The sequence below is a fragment of the Capra hircus genome, unplaced genomic scaffold (genome assembly GCF_001704415.2).
Source record: "Capra hircus breed San Clemente unplaced genomic scaffold, ASM170441v1, whole genome shotgun sequence".
In the NCBI taxonomy this organism is placed as follows: Eukaryota; Metazoa; Chordata; class Mammalia; order Artiodactyla; family Bovidae; genus Capra; species Capra hircus.
In genome coordinates, this window is record NW_017211919.1 from 11,746 (window position 1) to 26,903 (window position 15,158).

General features: G+C 45.6%; 2 pseudogenes; both read left to right on the top strand.

Moving 5' to 3' along the window:
• Positions 1-4,305: 4,305 nt before the first annotated feature.
• Positions 4,306-5,160, top strand: LOC102185553 (annotated as a pseudogene).
• Positions 5,161-9,961: 4,801 nt separating this feature from the next.
• Positions 9,962-14,385, top strand: LOC108635209 (annotated as a pseudogene).
• Positions 14,386-15,158: the final 773 nt, after the last annotated feature.

A 15,158-nucleotide genomic window follows, 5' to 3' on the forward strand; every position in this document is an offset into this window, starting at 1 on the left:
GGAATGGTTTATAAGGAGTCTCCAGAAGGAAATTTTAATAGCCTCTTGAGGCTAGGAAGCCACAGCAAAGACTTATTGTCAAACTTAGAGATCTGGATGAATTCTTCTCTTCCTGAAGTCCCCAAAACATCCTAAAGTTCCTGTGCCTGCCAGAAGTGATCTTCATTACACACTTGGTAATGCTGATGGGAATTCTGTCAGCAAGTTCCCAGGCTGTTTTTCCAATGGGTTTTTATGGCTCCATGGAAAAAGCAAGAGAGTTCCAGAAAAACATCTATTTCTGCTTTATTGACTATGCCAAAGCCTTTGACTGTGCGGGTCACAATAAACTGTGGAAAATTCTGAAAGAGATGCGAACACCAGACCACCTAACCTGCCTCTTGAGAAACCTGTATGCAGGTCAGGAAGCAACAGTTAGAATTGGACATGGAACAACAGACTGTTTCCAAATAGGAAAAGGAGTACGTCAAGGCTGTGTATTGTCACCCTGCTTATTTAACTTATATGCAGAGTCCATCATGAGGAACCCTGGGTTGAAAGAAGCACAAGCTGGAATCAAGATTGTCGTGAGAAATATCAATAAGCTCAGATATGCAGATGACACCACCCTTATGGCAGAAAGTGAAGTGAAACTAAAAAGCCTCCTGATGAAAGTGAAAGTGGAGAGTGAAAAAGTTGGCATAAAGCTCAACATTCAGAAAACGAAGATCATGGCATCTGGTCCCATTACTTCATGGGAAATAGATGGGGAAACCGTGGAAATGGTGTCAGACTTCATTATTTTGGGATCCAAAATCACTGCAGATGGTTACTGCAGCCATGAAATTAAAAGACACTTACTCTCTGGAAGAAAAGTTATGGGCAACTAAGATAGCATATTGAAAAGCAGAGACATGAGTTTGCCAACCAAGGTCCATTACTCAAGGCTATTGTTTTTCCAGTGGTCATGTATGGATGTGAGAGTTGGACTGTGAAGAAGCCTGGCTGAGCACTTAAGAATTGATGTTTTTGAACTGTGGTGCTGGAGAAGACTCTTGAGAGTCCCTTGGACTGCAAGGAGATCCAACCAGTCCATTCTGAAGGAGATCAGCCCTGGCATTTCTTTGGAAGGAATGATGCTAAAGCTGAAACTCCAGTACTTTGGCCACCTCATGAGAAGAGCTGACTCATTGGAAAAGACTCCGATCCTGGGAGGTATTGGGGCAGGAGGAGAAGGGGACGACAGAGGATGAGATGGCATAAAAAAGGTCAACACAGCAAAATCAAGACACTGGTCTGGAAGAATCAACAATACTCAGACCATGTAATAGAAAACACACCATAAACAAAAGCAACAATATGAAAAATGTAGCTGCAAAGAAACCTTGGGAAAATGTATGCAGTCTACAGGAAGTCAACAAGAAGAATTTCCTGAACCCTTTAGGAAAAAGAAATCTCAAACAGAATAGTATGTTATGTGTATTCATGAGGACACATTTTAGGAATGTCGATTTTCCTTAAATCATTTACAGATTTAGTACCACATCCAGAGTAGCTGAGACCACAATCACACGTGGGCGGCTGTTTCCAGTACCCAGAACAAACCATGGAAAACTTATACAAGGAATAAAGACAACTAACAGCAAAAGCAAGAACACAAAACAAATAATCCCTGAGGAAAAATAAGTCTCCACTGAACTTGACCCTATGGGTGCCCAGGTGGGGGAGTACTCTGAGGCTGACACTGGTGTGCAGGCCACAGAGGAAACAGACAACAGGATCAGCTGGAAAAGGCTTTAAACTGGAGCAGTTGATTCTTCCACTGGGCCGTGGGACCATGAGCCTCTACTGCTTCACTGAAGGAACCTGAGGCAGCATCTCAGAGTCCCATGCCACGATCATGGGGCACCAAAGTTTGGGGTGGACATGGCAATATCGCCCAGAGGTCATGCAATAACCAGCACAAGCTTTTTTAGTGGATGACAACTGGCCCTTGTAAATGGTCAGCTTAAGAGACTGTCACACATGGACTAAAAGAGAAAAGTTGTATCACAGTAATTGTACAAAAGGACAGAAATTCATCTCAGAACTTTCGTCCAATGCCCCTGCACTCGACAATAAGCTCACAGTGAGAACTGTCAGGCTAAGGAGCCCCTTCACTTTCTCTGCTGGGATTGTGTGGAGCATCGTTGGGGACAGGGGTGATTTTACACCAGAAAGGGAAGGGTTTCTAGACTACGCCTGCAGTCAATATGAAGATCCTGAGTGAGATGTGAAGGGTTCCACATCACTGAAGCCATTCTCCCATCCTTCCCTCTCGCTTATCTTACCTGCAGCAGCCATTTCCAGGAAGCCTTAGGCAGAAGCAATCAGATGAGATGCCAGTGCGCTTCTCACCAGGAGTCTGGGGATTTGACATCTTCCAGTTGAGGCCTTGCCCTCAGGTCAGCAGACAGCACGTAACGTAGCATTACAGTCAGGGGAAGACAGGGATGGTGGACAGAGAGCCTCACTCAGCACACATGTGCCCCAGAGTGCCCTCACTGTCTGTCTCAGCAGCTCCAGGAAGGCTGTCAGGCTCGGGCTCCCAAATTCTTCCTGCTTGGTTTACAGAGAGTACTGAGAGGCAAGGATTGAGGCCAGTTCACTGAGATCAGCAGGGACATCCCAAGACCCACTATGAGTCAAAGAAGGGACCACATCCCCCCTCTTGCCTGAAACTCCCCCAGAACCCCGTCCACCCAGGCCCTGCCCCTGCTGTCCTCCTGGAGCCCAGATGCACATGATAGGAAGTGACGGCCCCCTATCCACGCTGGGGTGCCATGCCATCTTTGAGAGGGCTGCTATCTTTGAGACCTGCTGTAGCTGTGACCAGAGGGAGGAGTCCGAGGTCTCAACAGGGGTCCAAGTCAGAGGTGACATGAGTTATAGGTGCACTGGATAGTTACAAAGATACGCCCTGGCACTCCCACACTTTTTCCATCCGAAGAAAAGGGACATTACAGCCCCCCAGCCACCTCACACCTGTCCTACGCCTAGAGGCTCGGACCTGGCTCTTAGGTGCAATGTCCATCTGCTACACATGTGGGTTCTCAGGACATAACCTGGGTCCAGGGGTGGTGGATCTGGGTGTGGGTTTGCTACACATGTGGGTTCTCGGGACATAACCTGGGTCCAGGGGTGGTGGATCTGGGTGTGCTTTGCTCGACCCTAGCTCTGTTCAGTGGAGGAAAGTCTGGGATTCTGGAAGGAGGGACCCACGGGGGGACTGAGTGTTTCCACATCCCAGATTAGAGACCACGCCTAACTCCTTACCCCGCGTGACTTATCCAGAGAGCAACCAGTCAGCATCTCGACAGTTCTAAAGGCTGAGGGGCTCCCTGACTGCAATCGCCGACATCGGACACTCGGGGAAGAGGGGACCTCATTCCGAAGGGCTGGCAGCCAGTCAGAAGAGGGAGGATGTCACGGCTCGGGAGGAGTCAGGGTAATGACCATCCTCTGCATCACACGGCTGACTCAGGACCCTCCCCTGTGGCCAGCACTTCCTCCCAGCCAAACACAGGGACAGATTGGTGGTCTGTCAGGGTAGGTTGCAGCTTGGTTGTGAAGGGGCAGCCTCGAAACAGCAGAAAGGCAGGTCCCGGATCCCTTCATTGGGGGCCTGAACACTCCCTCCTCTCATCATCTGGGTGATAGGGAAGGTGACAGTGTCAACTTCAAAGCAAGAGAGGGAACAGGGTGCGTGTGTTTGGACGCGGGGGGGATATGAGGGCGTCTTGCCCCAGTTTTCATCATGACTCTGAAATGTGAACTGAAAGGACCTGCCTCCCCTGCCAGCCCCTACAGGCCTTGCTCTAATGCCCAGGCAGGGCTGTCTGGCTGCGCCCCAGTGATCACTCTCACTTCCTACCCAGCAGTCTCAAGGGAGGGGCTCACCAGGAGAACACGAGACTTGTGGGTCCTAGAGCACTGGCCTCAAGGACCCCTCAGAGGCGGCTTGGGTTCAAGCCAGGGAGGAATCTCCTCACTGCAGTTGCTCACAACATCTGCTTGTCCTTCCTCTAGGTGCCCTCCTTGCCTGCCACCCTGCCCGCATGTGCCTGTGATCCATAACCAGTGTCACCATGCCTCAGAGGCACAACAAGAAGTAGCATGTCCCTGTGAAATTCCACCAGGTCCAGGGGGACACTCAGTATGCCCAGGAGGCCCAGACCAGTGCTGCTGCAGCCCCAAAGAGGAGTGCCCCTCCTCTCCCTCCTCTGACCCTCAGGGTTCTTCCTGAGCTCCCCTGCTACTGGAGATCACCAGGAGCTTCAGGGAGCCATGGCCCCTAGCTCTCCTGATGCAGGGCCTTCCTGTGCAGGATCTGATGAAGGTGCCCAGGGCCCAGAGGAGGAAAGTGCAGGTGCCTCCAAGGCAGCCCCTGCCACTCAGAGCCCTCGCAAAGATCCTCTGACCAGGAAGGCCAGCATGCTGGTGGAGTTCCTGCTGGACAAATACACCAAGAAGGAGCCTGTCTCGCAGCACGCCCTGCTGAAGGTCATTGGCAGGAAGTATAGGCAGCACTTCCCTGAGATCCTCAGGAGAGCCTCTAAAGCACATGGAGCTGGTATTTGGCCTGGAGCTGACGGAAGTCTACCCAAGCAGGAACATCTACGCACTCATCTACAAGCTCAACCTAGGCGGCGATGAAGGTCTGAGTGATGCAGGGGGCGGGGGTGGTGGGGGTCTGCCCAAGTCTGGTTTCCTGATGGTGCTCCTGGGCATTATCTTCATGAAGGGTAACCACACCACAAAGGAGGAGGTCTGGAAATTCCTCAGTGTGTTGGGGGTCTATACTGGGAGGAGGCACTGGATCTTTGGAGAGCCCAGAAGGCTCATCACCAAAGATATGGTGCAAAAGAAGTAACTGAAGTACCGACAGGTGCCCAATGGCGATCCTCTGCACTACGAGTTCCTGTGGGGCCCGAGAGCTTGTTTGAGACAAATAAGATGAAGGTGTTAGAGGTTTTGGCCATGATCCATGATACGGTCCCGACTTCCTTCCCAGACCTCTATGCTGAGGCTCTGAGAGATCAGGCGGAGAGAGCAGGGCTGAGAGGCATGGCCAGGGCTCCAACAATGGCTGAAGCCAGTGCCCCTTCCAGGGCCAAGTCCTACAGCTCCTCCCACATCTAGGGAGGGAGGCCCCGACACTTTCTTCCATTTTGTGTTGGAACAGAGCTGTCAAGCTCCTAAATAGTAGAGAGTAGTAGGGTGGAGGGAACAAAACTTGTATGCTCTTTACTGTTTTATGTACTAAGGGAGTTTAGGTACAACTCATTTTTTTTTAATATATATCTTTTTTCCTTTATCCATAGGAAAAATATCTAGTGAAAATTGATTTAAATTAGACTACGGAAATCAGGGAGGAGTTTAGTATTTTCAAATGTTAATTACTTTTCATAAGGTTTATTGTGCTTCAGAATACAAATGCATTAATCATATAAATCACATCGTTTGTTTTTTTAAAGGTTTGAAAGCCACAGGTTGGGTATATGTAAAACACATTGAGGGTATTGAATATGTTGTTCACCATCTACACAAGGTGAGATGACAATGGAACAGAATTTTCTCAAAGAGTAGTCAAGCTGCTAGAAAGTGCAGGTTAGTAGGGGTCAAGCAAACCAAGTTTAAATCTCTATTTTCTTCCTGATTTAAACTAGTAATTTCTGCATATTATCTATCTCATTTTTATCAAATATTTTTACTTCTAGCAGATTCCTTTTCTTCAGAATATTGGTTTGGTAATGATATTCCAGTTTTATTTATTGCTGTTTTAGGATTTTAAAGTTACAGTTTTGGTAGATGTAAAAGAAATTCATGAACCATCTGTATGTCTTTATGATCTGGAAGTAGGTAATATGTTGCTGAAAGAGAGATTTTCATGGTAATGTGAAATGCGACCACAGAAAATATTGAGAAACCAAAAAACAATTAAGCAAATATAAAGGAAAAAGCTTTTAATTTGTAGTTTGCCTTATTTCCTCTAACCCTTTTTTTTTGGTAAAAATAAAATATCCTTTGCCTTAATTTAGCTCATTTAAGGGTATTTATTTCTTTTGTCCCAGAGCACTGCATAGTCTTTGCTCTCTACTGGATAAAAAAACCTCAGATAGGAAGGTGGTATTTTGGAGGTGCATAATAATCATAACTTGCATTAAATTAAAGACCAGTGTTTCTTAATCAGTATGACTCTGCTTTATATGTAGTACATGCATTCCAGCATTCATGCAGGATAGGATTTAGCAGACTCCATTTATAGATGGATAACTTGCAATTGTCTCAAGTTCACAAGACTGGTAAAGTGACCTTTATCAGACAAGTCCTCTGATGCGCACTAGTTCAGAGTCCTTCCCTTTCTTTGCAAGAGCAAGAACTGAGGAAATCTCTTTTCACCAGTGACATATTTGGTACTGTGCTAGGATTGCTGCCATGGTGACCTCAGTGGCCTTGCCCAAACTGCTGGCTGAAGACTCTTGACTTTCACCCTATCTCTCCCATGAACACTTGCTTCCTGTCACTCTCTGCTTGGTTCTCTTTCCATGACCCACAGGGCAAGATCTGGGTCAGCTCACTGTGTCATGGCTCCCCTCAGTTAAGAGCTGCAAGGAGGACGCCCAGGCTGTGCATCCCCAAAGAATGCTTGGGTGGCAGTTGACACTGTCCTTAGGTGAAGGCGCCCATTGAGGCCAAGACTTTTCTCCTCTCATCTTTGTCATTTCCTCTATGGCCCTATCCATTCTGATGTGAGAAGTTTAACTGAGAAAACTGCATGACGTTCAAATTAAGACCAAATAAGTAATCAGGGACTTGATTGGGTGAATTTCTTCTCTGTAAGTCCTCTAGTCCAATTCCCTCCCTACACGTTCTTAATCCGAGTGTGTTTCCAGGACCAGAACTGCATCAGAGGCCAAAACTGGGGGACGCTGCATCCTTCTCTAGATTTTTGGCATACCTCACCACACCACAACCTTACACTGTGGGCGATCCCATCCTTTCTGTGGATCTCAAGAAGACGTTACCTATAAAAAGGGCAATGTGTCATGGAACTGCAAGCTGAGGTTAGGAACAGAGAAATGCAAAAACTATTGGCATGAACAACTCTGTCCAAACATCTGCATTGAGAACCTTGACTGACCTCTAGCATGGTTTCTAACAGCACCCTAAGGCCACATTCTAGGACAACTTGGCTACCCCGGAGTTCCTGTTTAGAAAATGTCAAGGCTACCAAAGGAATCTGTTCCACCCAAAATCTGACATGAGCCCCTCATCTTTCTTTACCAAGAGTGTCTATTTAAAACAAAGACCAAAACAAATCAAAACAAAACAAAAAACCCTCACAATTACAGGAAAAGTGTGAGGTAAATAAACTAGAAATTGATAACAAAAAGACAGCAAGAAAGATAAAGATTATTTGCAGAGTAAACAATAAACTTCTAAATAACACATGGGCCAAAGGAAAATCTAATGAGAAATTTTAAAATAGTTTTACCAAATGAAAAAATAATTATAGCTTATCAGAAGTTAAGTGATACAGCAAAATCAGTAAAGATGTATACACAGCATTGAGTGCCTATAACAAAAAAACCCTACAATTAATAACTTAAGCTTCTATATTAGTAAACTTGTAAAGGAAAAGAAAAAGCAGAGGAAGAATAAATCAAAGCACAAACCACTGACACTGAAAAAAGGAAGGTAATGCAGAAAAAGAACAAAATCCAAAGAAGTTTCTTTAAAGATACAAAATAAAAAGAAGATAAATTTCTCCCCAAGCTAAATAAGAACAAAGGGAGAAAACACAGATTAAATTACTAATAGCAGAAATGAAGGAAGGGCCATTACTACTGATTCCATACACATTAAAAGGATAATGAGTGAATATTACAAACAACTCTGTGCCTACAAAAATGAAAGGTTCAATTGAGAAACTGCTTGAAGGGATACCTTAGCACCACTTTCACAAAGAAAAATACATACTCTGAATAGGTCTGTATCTATTAAAGAAATTTAATCTATAACTAATAAGCTTCCAATAAAGACAGTAACAGACCCAGAGGTTTCCACTGATGAATTCTATCAAAAATTTAAGGAAGAAATGATAACAATTCTCTACAATCTCTCCCAGAAAATAGAAGCAAAAGGAACACCTCCTAATTCCTTTTCTATGAGGTGAGTATTATACTCGAATATCAAAATCTCATGAAGAAATTAAGAGAAAAAAATTGAACACAAATACCTCCCATAAACATAGAAGCAAAATCCTCAACAAAATATAAGAAAAGAAACCTAACAATCCATAAAGGAATTACATAACATATCTAAGTTGGATGCATTTCAGATGTGTAACATTTGAAAATCAGTGATGATAAATCATAATAACAATAGTCTAAGGAAGATAATCACAAGATCAGATCAAGAGATGAAGGAAAAAAATCATCTGATAAAATCCAACACCCATTCATCATCAAAATTCTCAGCAAACTAGATACAGACAGGCATTTCCTCAGCTTCATATACAACATCTGAAAAGAAATGCAGGTAAAACATCATACTTCAGAGTGCGAAGACAGATGCTGTCATACTAAGGTGAGGAACAAGGTGAGGATATCCCTTCTCACCATGTCTATTCAACACTTTCCTGAAAGGCCTAGCCAATGCAATGAGATACAGGAAGGAAGCAAAAGATACAGATATTTGGAAGAGAAAAATGGAATTATAATCATCAACAACAAGAAAACTCCTGGCATTAATAAGCCAGGAGTATATGTTAACAAGTTTAATATATTATCAATATATAACTATTATATAATTAATATATTAATAAGGTTAATACATAATAGTCAATTCTTTTCCAATACAGAGATGAAACTTGCAATTAAAAACTTAACACCATTTACATTAGCACCAAAATATATTAGAAATAATTCTTTAAATACATGTATAAGATTTACATGAGAAAAACTCATAAACTGCACTGAAAAAAATTAAAGAAGATCTAAATAAATAGACATGCCAGGTTCATTGATAGGGAGATGCTGTATTGTTGAGATGTCACTTATTTCCAACTTAACTTAATATTTAATACAAGTCGGTTCAAAATTCCAGCAAGTTAGCTTGTAGATAGCAGCCAACAATTTAAATTTTATGTCAAAAATGAAATGATCCATAATACCCACTGAAGTCAATATGAAAGATCAAAGTCAGAGAATTGATATTACTGGATTTCAAACTTACTTTAAAGCTACAATACTCAAGACTGTATGCTATTAACAGAATACTAGACAGATCAATGGCACAGAACAGAAATCTAGAAACAGACACCCTGAACACTCAACCGACCTTTAACAAAGGCACAAAGGCAATTCAATGCAAAAAGGACAGTCTTTTAAACTTATAGTCCTGGGATAACTAGACATCCATATCTAATAAAAATGAATCCACATACAAACTCTAAAACCTTTTCAAAATAATTAACTCAAAAGAAATCACAGACCTAAATGAAAAACTCACATTTAAAAAAAAAAACTTGCAGGGACATCCCTGGCAGTTCAGTGTTTAAAGACTCAACACTTCCACTGCGGGGGAAGAGGTTTGATCACTGGTCAGGGACTAGGATTTCACATGCCATATGGAATAGGCAAAAAAATCTAGATAAAACGGGGGCAAAACTTGAGTTTGGTAAGGAGATTTTAGGCACAACACCAAAAGCACAGTCTATGAAAGAAAATAATAAGCGGAACCTTGTTAATATTAAAAACTTCTATCTGCAAAAGATACTATTAAGAGAATGAGAAACAAAGGCCACAAAAGGGTAGTTACAAATCTATTTGCAGGGCAAGAATGGAGACACAGACCTAGAGAACGGGAGTGTGGACACATCGGGGGAAGCAGACAGTGAGACGAATTGAGAGAGTGGCATGGACAAATATGCACTACCATGTGGACAACAGGCATGTGGGGGAAGTTTCTGGGGGACACAAGGATCAGCTCTGTGATGACCTCGAGAGGTGAGGTCGGGGGTGGGAGGGAGGTTTATGAGGGAGGGGGATATATGTATACTAAGAGCTGATTCATAAAAGAGAACCTGAACACACCATTTAATTATCTTCTAATTTAAATAATTGTTTAAAAAAATCTATGAATTTAAAAACTAGAAATAAAAATCTAGGGAAGTACACATAGCCACTAGAGTTACATACAACAATGCCAAATGAATAAAAGTCAGAAGTAATGAAAAGCAAAAGATCACAGTAACAATTTGATTCTCAAATTAAAATTCTTAGAAAACAGGACAGGAAATATTCAAACATATAAGAGACTTCAAAAATCTGGAATAAAAAAAAGATCATGACAGCAAAATCACCCAGTTGGTCTGGAAGAATCAACAATTACTTAAACCAAGTAACAGAAAATACACCATAAACAAAAGCAACCATAGAAAAAAATTTACCTACAAAGAAACTTCAGAAAAATGTATACAGTCTTCATGGAGGCAACAAGAAGAATTTCCTGAGAGTCTTAGGAAAATGAAGGCTCAAACAGAATAGTATGTTATGTATATTCACGACAAACAGATATTGTAAGACTGTCAATTTTCTGTAACTCCTTTACAGAGTTAGTACCACATTCAGAGTAGCTGAGACCACAATGAAACACAGTCTGCTGATTTTTGTACCCTGAAGTAACCACGGAAATCTTATGGAAGGAATGAAGAAAACTATTAACAAAAGTGAAAACATAAAAGTAAATAATCCCTGATGGACAGTAAGTCTGCACTGGACTTGACCCTATGTGTAAAAGTAAATAATCCCTGATGGACAGTAAGTCTCCACTGAACTTGACCCTATGTGTGCCCAGGTGCAGGAGTACTTAAAGAGACTGGCACAGATGTGCAACCTGCAAGGGAAGCAGACAACAGGATCAGCTGGAAGAGGCTTTAAACTTGAGCCCTGGATTCTTCCACTCTGCCCTGGGATCATGAATCTCCACTGCTTCACTGAAGGAATCTGAGGCAGCACCTCCGAGGGGCCCATGCCAGGGCCATGGGGCACCAAAGCTTGGCTTGGATGTGGCAGTACAGCCCAGATCATGAAATCACCAGCACAAAGTTTGTTGTGTGTGTGCCCAGTCACTGAGTTGTGTCCGACTCTTTGGCAACCCCATGGACTGTAGCCCACCAGGCTCCTCTGTCCAAGGGGAAACTCCAGGCAAGAATACTAGAGTGGGTTTCCATGCCATCCTCCAGGGGGTCTTCCCAACCCCTGGATTGAACTCAGGTCTCCCGCATCCGCAGGCAGATTCTTTTAGTGCCTGAGCCACCAGGGAATGCTAGTGGATGAGAACTGGCCCTGTGAAATGATCACCTTAATAGACTATCACCCAGGGACTAAAAGAGAAAAGTTAGTACCATAGGAATTGTCCCAAAACGACAGAACTTCATCTCAGAACGTTTGAGCAATGACCCTGCAGTTGACTGAGGAGCCCACAGTGAGAACTGTCAGGCTAAGGAGCCCCTTCACTTACTCTTCTGGAATGGTATGAGCATGGCTGGGGACAGGGTGGACTTATAGCCAGAAAGGAAGGGATTTCCAGGCCCTGTCAGCAGTCAATATGAATGAAGTTTCTGAGTGAGATGTGAAGGGATCCACACCTCAGAAGACAGTCTCCCATCCTTCCCTCTCAGCTGATCTTACCTGTAGCAGCCATTTCCAGGAAGCCTTGGATAGAAATGGTGAGATGAGACGTATGTGCACTTCATACTGGGAGACTCAGGGGTTCACATTTTCGATATGAGGCCTTGTCCTCGGATGAGCAGATGGGTCGTAGCCCAGCATCTACAGGGGTAAGGCAAGGCATGGAGAACGACAGAGCATCGCTTACTCCAGAAAGAGGGAGCCCAGAGAGCCCTCGCTGTTGGTCTCATGGGCTCCAGGACAGCTGTTAGGCGTGGGCTCCCCAATTCTTCCTGCTGCGGGTGCTGACACAAGTGAGAGGCATGGAGTGAGCCAGCTGACAGTTCAGGACAGGGACGTACCCAGGACCCCTTAAGAATCAAGGGAAAGTCCACGTGCCAATCCCGGGAGAAGCTCCCCGGAACCCCGCCTGTCCAGGTCCCGCCCCTGCTGCCCTCCTGGAGCCAGATGCGCCAGGACAGGAAGTGACGTCCTCTTAAGCATGCTGGGGGAGCGACGCCATCTTTTACAGTGCTGCTATCTCTGAGAGCTTCCATTGACGGAGGCCAGTGTGTGCAGTCCAAGTGTCATCGTGTGTCAAGATCAGATGTGACGTGAGTTACAAGTGCAGAGACCCGTCTCTGCACCCCGAATCCCTTTTCTATCTGAAAAGAGGGGGCCACACAGCCTCCGGCCACCCTAGCCGTGCACTCAGACCAGAGGATCCAGCCTAGCTCTTAAGGCCCCAAGACCATCCACTAACCCCTAGGGGGGTGTCGAGAAAGAATGCCTCGGTCAGGCTCTGCTGGATCTCTGCTCTGCTCAGTAGAGGGAGAGCCACTGAGCCCTGTGGAGTGAAGAAGGGACCCTCGGCGGGAATGAGTGTCTCCATACACCAGAACGGCAGCCATCTGTAACCACCACTCACCGCGATTTGCCTGCAGATCATCCGGGCAGCCTTTGGGAGATCTAAAGGCTGAGGGGCTCCCTCACTGCGACCTCAGGACACAGAGCAGTTGGAGAGGAGGGGACTTGGTCTCAGGGGCTGGCAGCTGGGTCAGTAGAGTGAGGATGTAAGGTTCGGGAAGAGTCAGGATGAGGACTAATCCTCCGCTGCAAAGGGTCCCTCAGGACCCTCCCTGTGGTCAGCGTTTCCTCCTGGCCAACATCAGGAAGGGGGCCGGTGGCCTGAGAGGGGAGCTTGGAGCCTGGTTGTGAAGGGACAGCCAGGAGACAGCAGAAGGAAGGTGTTGGGACCCTTCACTGGGGGGCTGAGTACGCCCTCCTCTCCTCGTGTGGGGTGACATGGAAAGTGGCAGTGTCAATTTCCAGACAGGAGAGAGGAAACGGGCTGAGTGCGGGATTGGGGGCGTTGGATATGGGGGTGTCTCGCACCAATTTTCATCCTGACTCTGACTGTCAGCTGTGAGGACCTGACTCCCCTGCCAGGCCAAGCTGCCCAAACATCTAATGCCCAGTCAGGACTGTCTGCTGCGCCCCAGGGCTCACTCTCCCTTGCTACTCAGCGTCCCAGGAGACAGGCTGAGCAGAAACAGAAGCCCTGTGGGACCTAGAGCACTGGCCTCAAGGACCCTCAGAGATGGCTTCCATTAAAGCCAGGGAGGAATCTCCTTGCACTGAAGGTTCTCACAGTATGTCTTGTCCCTCCTCCAGGTGCCCTCCTTGCCTGCTTTCCTGCTCGCACTCCCACCTGCAGCCCCTGACCTGCTGTCAGCATGCCTTCGGAGCACAAGAATAAGTCCCACATGGTCGCCTGAAACTCACCTGGTCCAGAGGGACACTCAGGAGGCCCAGGCCAGTGCTGCTGCCAGCCCCAAAGGAGGAGTGCCCCTCCTCCCCCTCTTCTGCCCTCAGGGTTCTCCCCTGAGCTCCCCTGCTGCTGGCGATCGCCAGGAGCTTCAGGGAGCCATGGCCCCCTAGCTCTGCTGATGCAGGGCCTTCCTGTGCAGGATCTGATGAAGGTGCCCAGGGCCCAGAGGAGGAAAGTGCAGGTGCCTCCCAGGCAGCCCTGCCACTCAGAGCACTCGCAAAGATCCTCTGGCCAGGAAGGCCAGGATACTGTGGAGTTCCTGCTGGAGAAGTACACCAAGAAGGAGCCCATCACGCAGAATGCCCTGATGAAAATCGTCAGCAGGAAGTACAGGCAGCAACTTCCCTGAGATCCTCAGTACAGCCTGTGAGCGCGTGGAGCTGGTCTTTGGCCTGGAGATGAAGGAAGTCGACCGTAGCAGGAACATCTACACCCTCATCAGCAAGCTCAACCTCGGAGGAAACGATTGTCCGAGTGGTGAGGGGGGCTGCCCAAGTCTGGTCTCCTCATGGTGCTCCTGGGGGTCATCTTCATGAATGGTAACCGCGCCACTGAGGAGGAGATCTGGGAATTCCTCAGTATGTTGGGGATCTATGCTGGGAGGAGGCACTGGATCTTTGGGGAGCCAGAAGGCTCATCACCAAAGATCTGGTGCAGAAGGAGTACCTGAACTACCGCCAGGTGCCCAATAGTGATCCTCCACGCTATGAGTTCCTGTGGGGCCCGAGAGCTTGTGCTGACACCAGTAAGATGAAGGTACTGGAGGTTCTAGCCAAGTTCCACGGTAGGCTCCTAGTTCCTTCCCAGACCTCTATGACGAGGCTCTGAGAGATCAGGCGGAGAGAGCAGGGCTGAGAGGTGCGGCCAGGGCTCCAACCATGGCTGAGGCTAGTGCCCCTTCCAAGGCCAAGTCCGCAGCTCCTCCCACATCTAGGGAGGGGGCAGGGCACTTTGTTCCCTTTGTGTTGGAGGAGAAGCAGTCAGGGTCCTAAATAGTGCAGAGTAGTAGGGTGGAGGAACAAAACCCATATCTTCTTACAGTTTTAAATGGTAAGGAGTTTAGATCTAGTTGTTTAACAAAATATACATCTGTTTTCTTGTTTCATATGAGAAATACCTAATGAACGATGATTTAAATTAGAAGGTAAGAGGTGAAGGAGGTGTTTAGTATTTTCAAATGTTCTTACTTTTGATAAGGTTTATTGTGCTTCAGAATTCAAATGTATGAATTATATAAATTGTTTCTAGCTGTTCTAATGTTTTAAAAGTTTGGGTATTTGTAACACACACTGAAAGTACTGAATATTTGTTCACAATGCAAACAAGATAACATGACATTAGAAGAGAATGTTTCTTCAAGAGCAGTCAAGCTTCTAAAGAGTGTGGGTAGTAGTGGGTAGATCACATTTATTTCGATCACATTTCTCTCTCTTCACACGAGTAACTTCTACATATTATTTTTTCTTTTTTTCAAAATATTTTACTTCTAAGAGGTTTGTTTTCTTCAGAGTATTAATTTTGGTAATGTACTGCTGTTATATTCACTGCTGTTTTTAAAGTTTTAAAGGTACAGTTTTGGTAGACATAAAAGAAATTCAGAGCCATCTATATTGTCTTTCTGATCTGCAAGA